Below are 10,695 nucleotides of genomic sequence, written 5' to 3'. Positions count from 1 at the left end.
CTCAAATCTGTGGCAAATAGATAAACAGAGAATGTCTGGAACTGCCTTCTATACCTTTCGAACTATGGTCAGAGGGAGGATTATCTACTTCGACCTTGACACATAAGAGAGATTTTTAAGCTGCCTCAACTATAAGATGACCCGGAATCCTTTAACAGGAGAATTGTGAGTCAAGATAAATGCTTGGACCAAGTTCTAGAGGACATATGCATCCTTGGAGCCAAGTGGGTAACCAACACAAAGAATGTCCCAATTCAACTCAAGAGAGGGGATCTCAAACCAGTTGCTAGAGGCTGGCTGGATTTTATTGGGCGTTCCATACTATCCACCAGCAACCGCTCTGAGGTCACTATTAAAAGAGCAGTGATGATCCATTGCATTATGATGGGAAACAAAGTGGAAGTTCATCATCTGATTACTTGTGAGCTTTATACAATTGCAAACAAGAACTCCACTAAAGCTAAATTGGCCTACCCAAGCTTGATTTCTCTACTATATAAAAATGCTGGAGTAAGGATGGGAGTAGATGAGTATATCTCAGTTGATCTCCCAATCACAAAAAAGTCAATGGAAGGGCAACAAGTGCAAGACATTCCCATCAAAAGGAGGGCGCAAGAGTTCCTCCCAGAAATCCCACAGATTGACTACTGGAACCGCTTAGAAGCATCTATCACCAAGTTACAAGAAGCTATGGATCAAATGAAAGAAGAACAGTAAAATCAAAATAGCATGCTCTGCAAGCTGCTTAAGGAATAGGAGAAGCAATGGCGTGAACTGCAGGAGATGAAGCGCCAGACGCTACCTCTTGAAGGGCCAAACACCCCACAGATTGAAGGAGCATTCACCTCCCAAAATAAAGGATGTTGAGTCCTAATCTTAACTTTGTGATAACTCTACTATGAGAAATCTATTTTTAAAGTCATATGAATAGTAGTAATTAGTGTCTTTATTTTTCGTTTTTAATTTTATCCCCAAGTAGCTATAATTTATTTTTCTCATCATCATTAAACATGAATAAAATAGTAGATTTTTAGAATAAGGAAGCAATTTTATTTTCGAGTTCTTAATAAGAAAAATTCAAATTATTCATATGTGGTGACAATACTTTTTATTCTCTGAATGAATGCTTGAACAGTGCATAAATTTTGATAGTGAAGTTTATGAATGTTAAAATTGTTGGCTCTTGAAAGAATGATGAAAAAAGAGAAATGTTGTTGATAATCTGAAAAATCATAGAATTGATTCTTGAAGCAAGAGAAAGCAGTGAAGAACAAAGCTTGAAAAAAAACGAAAAATAAAAGAAAGAAAAAGAAGAAAGCAAGCAGAAAAAGCCAATAGCCCTTTAAACCAAAAGGCAAGGGTGAAGAGGATCCAAGGCTTTGAGCATCAATGGATAAGAGGGCCTACAGGCATAAAATCATGGCCTAAGCGGCTGAATCAAGCTGTCCCTAACCATGTGCTTGTGGCATACAGGTCCAAGTGAAAAACTTGAGACTGAGTGGTTAAAGTTGTGATCCAATGCAAAAAAAGTGTGCTTAAGAACTATAGACACCTCTAACTGGGGACTTTAGCAAAGCTGAGTCACAATCTGAAAAGGTTCACTCAGTTATGTGCTGTGGCATTTATGTATCCGGTGGTAATACTGGAAAACATAATGCTTAGGGCCACGGCCAAGACTCATAAAGTAGTTGTGTTCAAGAATCAACATGCTAAGCTAGGAGAATTAATAACACTATTTGAATTCTGAGTTCCTATAGATGCCAGTCATTCAGAACTTCAAAGGATAAATGAAGATGCCAAAACTATTCAGAAGCAAAAAGCTACTAGTCCCGCTCATCTAATTAGAATTTGAGCTTCATGTAAACTCTGAGATGCTATTGCCTCTTGATTTTCTTTTTTATCCTATTTCATTCATCTAGTTGCTTGAGGACAAGCAACAGTTTAAGTTTGGTGTTGTGATGAGCGGATATTTTATACGCTTTTTTGGGGTATTTTCATATAGTTTTTAGTAGGATTTAGCCACTTTTTAGTATATTTTTATTAGTTTTTGTGCAAAAATCATATTTCTGGACTTTACTGAGTTTGTGTGTTTTTCTGTGATTTCAGGTATGTTCTGGATGAAATTGAGGGACCTGAGCAAAAATCTGATTCAGAGGCTGAAAAAGGACTGCAAATGTTGTTGGATTCTAACCTCCCTACAGTCAAAGTAGATTTTCTGGAGCTACAGAACTCCAAATGGAGCACTCTCAACTGCGTTGGAAAGTAAACATCTAGGGCTTTCCAGAAATATATAATCGTCTATATTTTGTGCGAGTTTTGACAATGTAAAATGGTGTCAAAACGCCAGAACTGGCATAAAAGTTGGAGTTAAACACCCAAACTGGCACCAAAGCTGGCGTTTAACTCCAGGAATAGCCTATGCACGGGAAAGCTCCAATGCTCAGCCCCAACAAACGCCAAGTGGGCCCCAGAAGTGGATTTCTGCACTACCTATCTTAGTTTACTCATTTTCTATAAACCTAGGTTACTAGTTGAGTATAAAACTACTTTTAGAGATTTATTTTGTACATCATGACACTTTCATGTTTTACATTGTATCTCTACAGCATGAGTCTCTAAACTCCATTGTTGGGGTGAGGAGCTCTACTGTGTCTCGATGGATTAATGCAATTACTTCCGTTTTTTATTCAAACACGCTTGTTTCCATTCTAAGATACTCATTCACATTTCAACATGATGAATGTGATGATCCGTGACACTCATCACCATTCTCAACCTATGAACGCGTGCCTGATAACCACTTCCATTCTACCTTAGATTGAATGTGTATCTCTTGGGTTCCTGGTTCGCGAATTTGAGTATCTCTCCTGACAACAAAGTGCTTGAGTCCGTGCAACCAGAGTCTTCGTGGTATAAGCTAGAATCATTTGGCAGCATTCCTGAGATCTGGAAAGTCTAAACCTTGTCTGTGGTATTTCGAGTAGGATCTGGGAAGGGATGACTGTAACGAGCTTCAAACTCATGAATGTTGGCCGTGTGACAGACGCAGAAGGATCAGTGGATCCTATTCCAACATAAGTGAGAACCGATAGATGATTAGCCATGTACATGGACCTTTTCCACTGAGAGGACGGATGGTAGCCATTGACAACGGTGATCCGCCAACATACAGCTTGCCATGGAAGGAGCCTTGCATGCGTGAAGAAGAAAACAGTAGGAAAGCAGAGATTCAAATGACAGAGCATCTCTAAAACTCCAACCTGTTCTCCATTATTGAATGACAAGTACCTTTTATTTCATGCTCTTTTATTACATTGCAAAAAAAAACCCTTTTCATTATAAATCTCCTGACTAAGAGTTACAAGGTAACCATAGCTTGCTTCAAGCCGACAATCTCTGTGGGATCGACCCTTACTCACGTAAGGTATTACTTGGATGACCTATTGTACTTGCTGGTTAGTTGTGCAAAATTGCAAGTGTGGTTACAATTTCGTGCACCAGTCCCCTTGGAAGTTATTTCTAGTAATCCGCTTTTTAGGGCTGGCCAGGCCTCTTTTTAGGGATTACTTTTTATAACTTTTTGTCACTTTAATCTGGTCCGACTTCTTTTGCGTCGGTCCATTCCAAGTTATTTCTAGCAATCCATTTTTGTTTCAGACCTCGTCAGGCCTATATTCATGGATCACTTTTTATAACTTCTTGCATTATTCTGTTTTTATCGCTTTTCAACTTTGCCGATTTTGTAGAGTTTGATCCTCGCTTGGTCGATCTTTGATGAATTCGATTCTTATTCTTTGTCGATCACATCGGGCAATGAATTTGGTTTTCACTTTTGCCGATCTGTAGCTTTATAATCGGGCGATGAATTTTGTGTTTTCAGATTAATGCGTCTTGATAAAGAGATTTTGTAGGAAATCTGAAAAACTTTATTCAAAATAGAAAATATGTGAAATATTTACATGTGGGTACTTACCCTAGGTAATTTTGTAGATCTTAGCTTGGTGCCTCATTAAAAAACCTTTTTTAGGAAAAAGAGTGCACCTTTGTCCTAAGATCTTTTATTACCTTTTAACTATAATACCTTCTTAGGTTGCAGGCGTGCCATGATCTCGGTAGCTCTCGGCCCTCGAGTTCAGACACTTTGTAGTAACCTTTTCCCAGTACCTCTGTGATTCGGTAGGATCCTTTCCAATTAGCTGATAGCTTTCCCTCTCTGGGTTGACTTGTTCCGATATCATTTCGGATTAGGATGAGGTCATTGTAGGTAAAGCTTCGCGGCACTACCTCTTGATTGTATCTTAAGGCCATGCGGCATTTTAGTGCTTCTTCTTTGGTCCGAGCTCTTTCTCGGACTTCTGAGAGTAGATCGAGCTCTTCCCTTTGAAGTTGGGAGTTAGCTTCTTCGCTGTAGAGGATCATTCTGAGAAATCCTTCTTCCACTTCTACCGGTATCATTGCCTCCATTCCATAAGCCAATCAGAAGGGTGATTCCTTTATGGTGGAGTATGAATATGTCCGATATGCCCATAGGACATGTGGGAGCTCTTCGGCCTAGGCTCCCTTTGCGTCCTGCAACCTCCGTTTTAACCCGGCTAGTATGACTGATGAGCGAATAATTTATACGTTTTCTGGCACTGTTTTTAGTATGTTTTTAGTACAATTTAGTTAGTTTTTAGTATGTTTTTATTAGTTTTTATTTAAAATTCACTTTTCTGGGCTTTACTATGAGTTTGTGTGTTTTTCTGTGATTTCAGATATTTTCTGGCTGAAATTGAGGGACCTGAGCAAAAATCTGATTCAGAGGCTGAAAAAGGACTGCAGATGCTGTTGGATTCTGACCTCCCTGCACTCAAAGTGAATTTTCTGGAGCTACAGAAGCCCAATTAGCGCGCTCTTAATTACGTTGGAAAGTAGACATCCTGGGCTTTCCAGCAATGTATAATAGTTCATACTTTGTCCGAGATTTGATGGCCCAAACCGGCATTACAAATCAGCTTCAGAATTCCCGGCGTTTAACGCCGGAACTGGCACAAAAATTAGAGTTAAACGCCCAAACTGGCATAAAAGCTGGCGTTTAACTCCAGGAAAAGTCTCTACACATGAAAGCTTCAATGCTCAGCCCAAGAACACACTCAGTGGACCCCGGAAGTGGATTTTTACGTCATTTACTCATTTCTGTATATCTTAGGTTACTAGTTCACTATAAAGAGGATCTTTTGACATTGTATCTTTACCTCATGACACATTACACGTTTCTTATTGTATCTTCTATGGCATGAGTCTCTAAACCCCATGGTTGGGGGTGAGGAGCTCTGCTGTGTCTTGATGGATTAATGCAATTACTACTGTTTTTTCATTCAATCACGCTTGCTTCTATTCTAAGATATCACTTGTTCCTAAACATGACGAATGTGATGACCTGTGACACTCATCATCATTCTCACCTATGAACATGTGCCTGACAACCACCTCCGTTCTACTTTAGATTGAGTGAATATCTCTTGGATTCCTTAATCAGAATCTGCGTGGTATAAGCTAGAATGAGCCTTGCGTGCATGAAGAAGAAGACAATAGGAAAGCAGAGATTCAGAAGATAGAGCATCTCCAAAACCTCAACCTGTTCTCCATTACTGCAAAACACAAGTATTTATTTCATGTTCTTTTAATTTTCACAATTAAACCTGAGAATTATTGATATCCTGACTAAGAGTTACAAGATAACCATAGCTTGCTTCAAGCTGACAATCTCCGTGGGATCGACCACCATAGCTTGCTTCAAGCCAACAATCTCCGTGAGATCGACCCTTACTCACGTAAGGTATTACTTGGATGACCCAATGCACTTGCTGGTTAGTTGTGCGAAATTGCAAAAGTGTGATTACAATTTCGTGCACCAAGTTTTTGGCGCCGTTGCCGGGGATTGTTCGAGTTTGGACAACTGGCAGTCTATCTTGTTGCTTAGATTAGGACTGTTTTCTTTTTATAGGTTTAGAGTCCTTTATTTGAGTTTAGTTTCATATTTTAAGTTTGGTGTCAATTGCGTGTGTTTGTTTTCTTTTAATTTTTCGAATTTGCATGTTCCTAGTCCTTTCTTGATTTTCTAAAAGTTCTAAGTTTGGTGTCCTCTTTGTGTTTTCCTTTAAAATTTTCGAAAATTTGTGTTTGATTTTCTAAAAATTTTAAGTTTGGTGTCATCTTGTTGCTTTTCTCTCTCCTCATTTCAAAAATCAAATCTTTTCCAAAATAATTTTCAGTCATATCTTCTTAATTGCTAATTCCAAAGTCTTTTTAATTAATTAATTGATTTAGTTTTCAATTTGCTTTGATCTTATTTTCTTTTAGTTTTCAAAATTTTATTTTATTTTCTTTTCTATTTATTTTATTATTTTCATTCATTTTTAATTAAAAACGAAAAAAAAGTATTTTGTACTTTACTTGTGAATCATTAACATTTCCCTTTTTCCATCATGGACCTAAGTGGAATTGAGCAGTCCAGAAGGACTCTGGGGTCATATGCTAACCCCATTACAGCTGCATATGGGAGTAGCATCTGTATACCTCCCATTAAAGCAAGCAGCTTTGAGCTAAACCCTCAACTCATTATCATGGTGCAGCAAAATTGCCAGTATTTCGGTCTTCAACAGGAAGAACCTACCGAGTTTCTGGCACAGTTTTTACAAATTGCTGACACAGTACGTGATAAAGAGGTGGATCAGGATGTCTACAGATTAGTACTGTTTCCATTTGCTGTAAAAGATCAAGCTAAGAGGTGGTTGAATAACCAATCCACAGCAAGCATAAAAACATGGAGACAGTTATCACACAAATTCCTGAATCAATTTTACCCTCCAAAAAGGATGACACAGCTAAGGCTGGACATCCAAGGCTTTAAACAAGAGTATAATGAATCTCTTTACAATGCCTGGGAGAGGTACAGAGGTATGCTAAGAAAATGCCCCTCTGAAATATTTTCAGAGTGGGTACAGTTAGACATCTTCTACTATGGGCTTACAGCAAAAGCTCAGATGTCTCTAGACCACTCAGCTGGTGGATCTATACATATGAGGAAGACGATTAAAGAGGCCCAAGAGCTCATAGATACTGTTGCTAGAAATCAACATCTATACTCAAGCAGTGAGCCCTCTACAAAAGAGGAAGCTATGGCAGTAACTACTGATCCTAATCCTCAAGAACAGATTATTGAGCTTAATTAGCAATTAATCCTGATGACAAAATAATTAGCAGAATTTAAAGAGATGCTCCAAGAAACCAAAATTGCTAACAAGAATATAGAATCACAGTTGAATCAGACAAAACAGCAGTTATCTAAACAAGTAACAGAAGAATGCCAAGCAGTTCAACTGAGAAGTGGGAAGACATTGAATAACACTGCTCAAAATGGCAAAAAGCCAAGAAAGGAACAACTGACAGAAGGTAACCAAACCACTGCCCAAAATCCCTCTAAGGACAGTAAGAGCCCAGAGAGGAATACTCCTGGCGTTCAAACGCCAGAAAGGGGGGAAAAGCTGGCGTTAAACGCCCATTCCTTACCCAGTTCTGGCGTTTAAACGCTAGAAAAGGGGGAAAAGCTGGCGTTAAACGCCCATTCCTTACCCAGTCCTGGCGTTTAAATGCCAATGAGGAATCAGACACTTGAGAGTGTTAATAGTAACCCCTCTAAAAAGGCTTCTCCAACCACCTCTGTAGGGAATAAACCTGCAGTAACTAAGGTTGAAGAATACAAAGCCAAGATGCCTTATCCTCAGAAACCCCGCCAAGCGGAACAGGATAAACAATTTACCCGCTTTGCAGACTATCTAAGGACTCTTGAAATAAAGATTCCGTTTGCAGAGGCACTTGAGCAAATACCTTCTTATGCTAAGTTCATGAAAGAGATCTTAAGTCATAAGAAGGATTGGAGAGAAACGGAAAAGGTGTTTCTCACTGAAGAATGCAGTGCAGTCATTCTGAAAAGCTTACCAGAAAAGCTTCAAGATCCAGGAAGCTTTATAATACCATGCACATTAGAAGGTGCTTGTACCAAGATAGCTTTATGTGACCTTGGAGCAAGTATCAACCTAATACCTGCATCCACTATCAGAAAGCTTGGGTTGACTGAAGAAGTCAAACCAACCCGGATATATCTCCAACTTGCTGATGGCTCCATTAAATATCCATCAGGCATAATTGAGGATATGATTGTCAAGGTTGGGCCATTTACCTTTCCAACTGACTTTGTAGTGCTGGAAATGGCGGAGCACAAGAGTGCAACTCTCATCCTAGGAAGACCCTTCCTAGCAACTGGACGAACTCTCATTGATGTACAAAAAGGGAAAGTGACCCTGAGAGTCAATGAGGATGAGTTCAAGTTGAATGCTGTCAAAGCTATGCAGCATCCAGGCACATCAAATGACTGCATGAACGCTGATATTATTGACTCTTTGGTGGAAGAGATCTATATGAATGAGAGTCTCGAATCAGAGCTAGAGGATATCTTTAAAGATGTTCAGCCTGACCTGGAGGAACTAGAGGAAATAAAAGAACCTCTGAAAATTCCTCAGGAAGAGGATAAACCTCCTAAACCTCAGCTCAAGCCACTACCACCATCCCTGAAGTATGCATTTCTGGGAGAAGGTGAGACTTTTCCAGTGATCATAAGCTCTGCTTTAAATTCATAGAAAGAGGAAGCATTAATTCAAGTGCTAAGGACACACAAGACAGCTCTTGGGTGGTCCATAAATGATCTTAAGGGTATTAGCCCAGCAAGATGCATGCACAAGATCCTCTTGGAAGATAATGCCAAACCAGTGGTTCAACCACAGAGGCGGCTAAATCCAGCCATGAAGGAGGTGGTGCAAAAAGAGGTCACTAAGTTACTAGAGGCTGGGATTATTTATCCTATTTCTGATAGCCCCTGGGTAAGCCCTGTCCAAGTTGTCCCCAAGAAGGGAGACATGACAGTAGTTCATAATGAAAAGAATGAACTGGTTCCTACAAGAATAGTTACAGGGTGGCGTATGTGTATTGACTACAGAAGGCTCAATACAACCACCAGAAAGGATCACTTTTCTTTACCATTCATAGACCAAATGCTGGAAAGACTAGCGGGTCATGACTATTACTACTTTTTGGATGGCTATTCAGGCTATAATCAAGAGAAAACAGCATTCACATGTCCTTCTGGTGTGTTTGCTTACAGAAGAACGCCTTTTGGTCTATGCAATGCACCTGCTACCTTTCAGAGGTGCATGCTCTCCATCTTCTCTGATATGGTAGAGAAGTTCCTGGAAGTCTTCATGGATGACTTCTCAGTATTTGGAGACTCATTCAACTCCTGTCTTGATCATCTAGCACTTGTCCTGAAGAGATGCCAAGAGACTAACCTGGTCTTAAACTGGGAGAAATGCCACTTTATGGTGACTGAAGGAATTGTCCTTGGGCATAAAATTTCAAGCAAGGGAATAGAGGTGGATCAAGTAAAGGTAGAGGTAATTGAAAAATTACCACCACCTGCCAATGTTAAGGCAATTAGAAGCTTTCTGGGACATGCAGGATTCTACAGGAGGTTTATAAAGGATTTTTCTAAAATTGCAAAACTTCTAAGCAACCTGCTAGCTGCTGACACACCATTTATGTTTGACACACAGTGTCTGCAGGCGTTTGAGACCCTGAAAGCCAAGCTGGTCACAGCACCAGTCATCTCTGCACCAGACTGGACACTACCATTCGAACTAATGTGTGATGCCAGTGACCATGCCATTGGTGCAGTATTGGGACAGAGGCATAACAAGCTTCTGCATGTCATTTATTATGCTAGCCGTGTTCTAAATGACGCACAGAAGAATTACACAACCACAGAAAAGGAGTTACTTGCAGTGGTTTATGCCATTGACAAGTTTAGATCCTATTTAGTAGGGTCAAAAGTGATTGTGTGCACTGACCATGCTGCTCTTAAATACTTACTCACAAAGCAGGATTCAAAACCCAGACTCATAAGGTGGGTGTTGCTTCTGCAAGAGTTTGATATAGAAATAAGAGACAGAAAAAGGACAGAGAACCAGGTAGCTGATCATCTGTCCCGAATAGAACCAGTAGCTGGGGCGTCCCTCCCTTCTACTGAGATCTCTGAGACCTTTCCAGATGAGCAGCTTTTTGCCATTCAGGAAGCTCCATGGTTTGCAGACATTGCAAATTATAAAGCTGTGAGGTTCATATCACAGGAGTACAGCAGGGTGGAAAGAAAAAAATTAATTTCAGATGCCAAGTACTACCTATGGTATGAGCCATATCTCTTTAAGAGATGTGCAGACGGAATAATCCGTAGATGTGTACCTAGAGAGGAAGCACAAAAAATCCTGTGGCATTGCCATGGATCATAGTATGGGGGACATTTTGGAGGTGAGCGAACAGCCACTAAGGTCCTCCAATGTGGATTCTACTGGCCTACTCTCTATAGGGATGCCCGAGAGTTTGTGCGTAACTGTGACAGTTGCCAAAGAGCTGGTAACCTGCCTCATGGTTACACCATGCCTCAACAAGGGATCTTAGAGATGAATTATTTGATGTATGGGGAATTGACTTCATGGGTCCCTTCCCACCATCATACTCAAACACTTATATTCTGGTGGCAGTAGACTATGTATCTAAATGGGTAGAAGCAATTGCCACACCCAATAATGATACCAAGACCGTGCT

Source organism: Arachis duranensis, chromosome 9 (genome assembly GCF_000817695.3).
Source record: "Arachis duranensis cultivar V14167 chromosome 9, aradu.V14167.gnm2.J7QH, whole genome shotgun sequence".
In the NCBI taxonomy this organism is placed as follows: Eukaryota; Viridiplantae; Streptophyta; class Magnoliopsida; order Fabales; family Fabaceae; genus Arachis; species Arachis duranensis.
The sequence above is the reverse complement of the archived record's forward strand: the minus strand, read 5'-3'. Positions refer to the sequence as shown.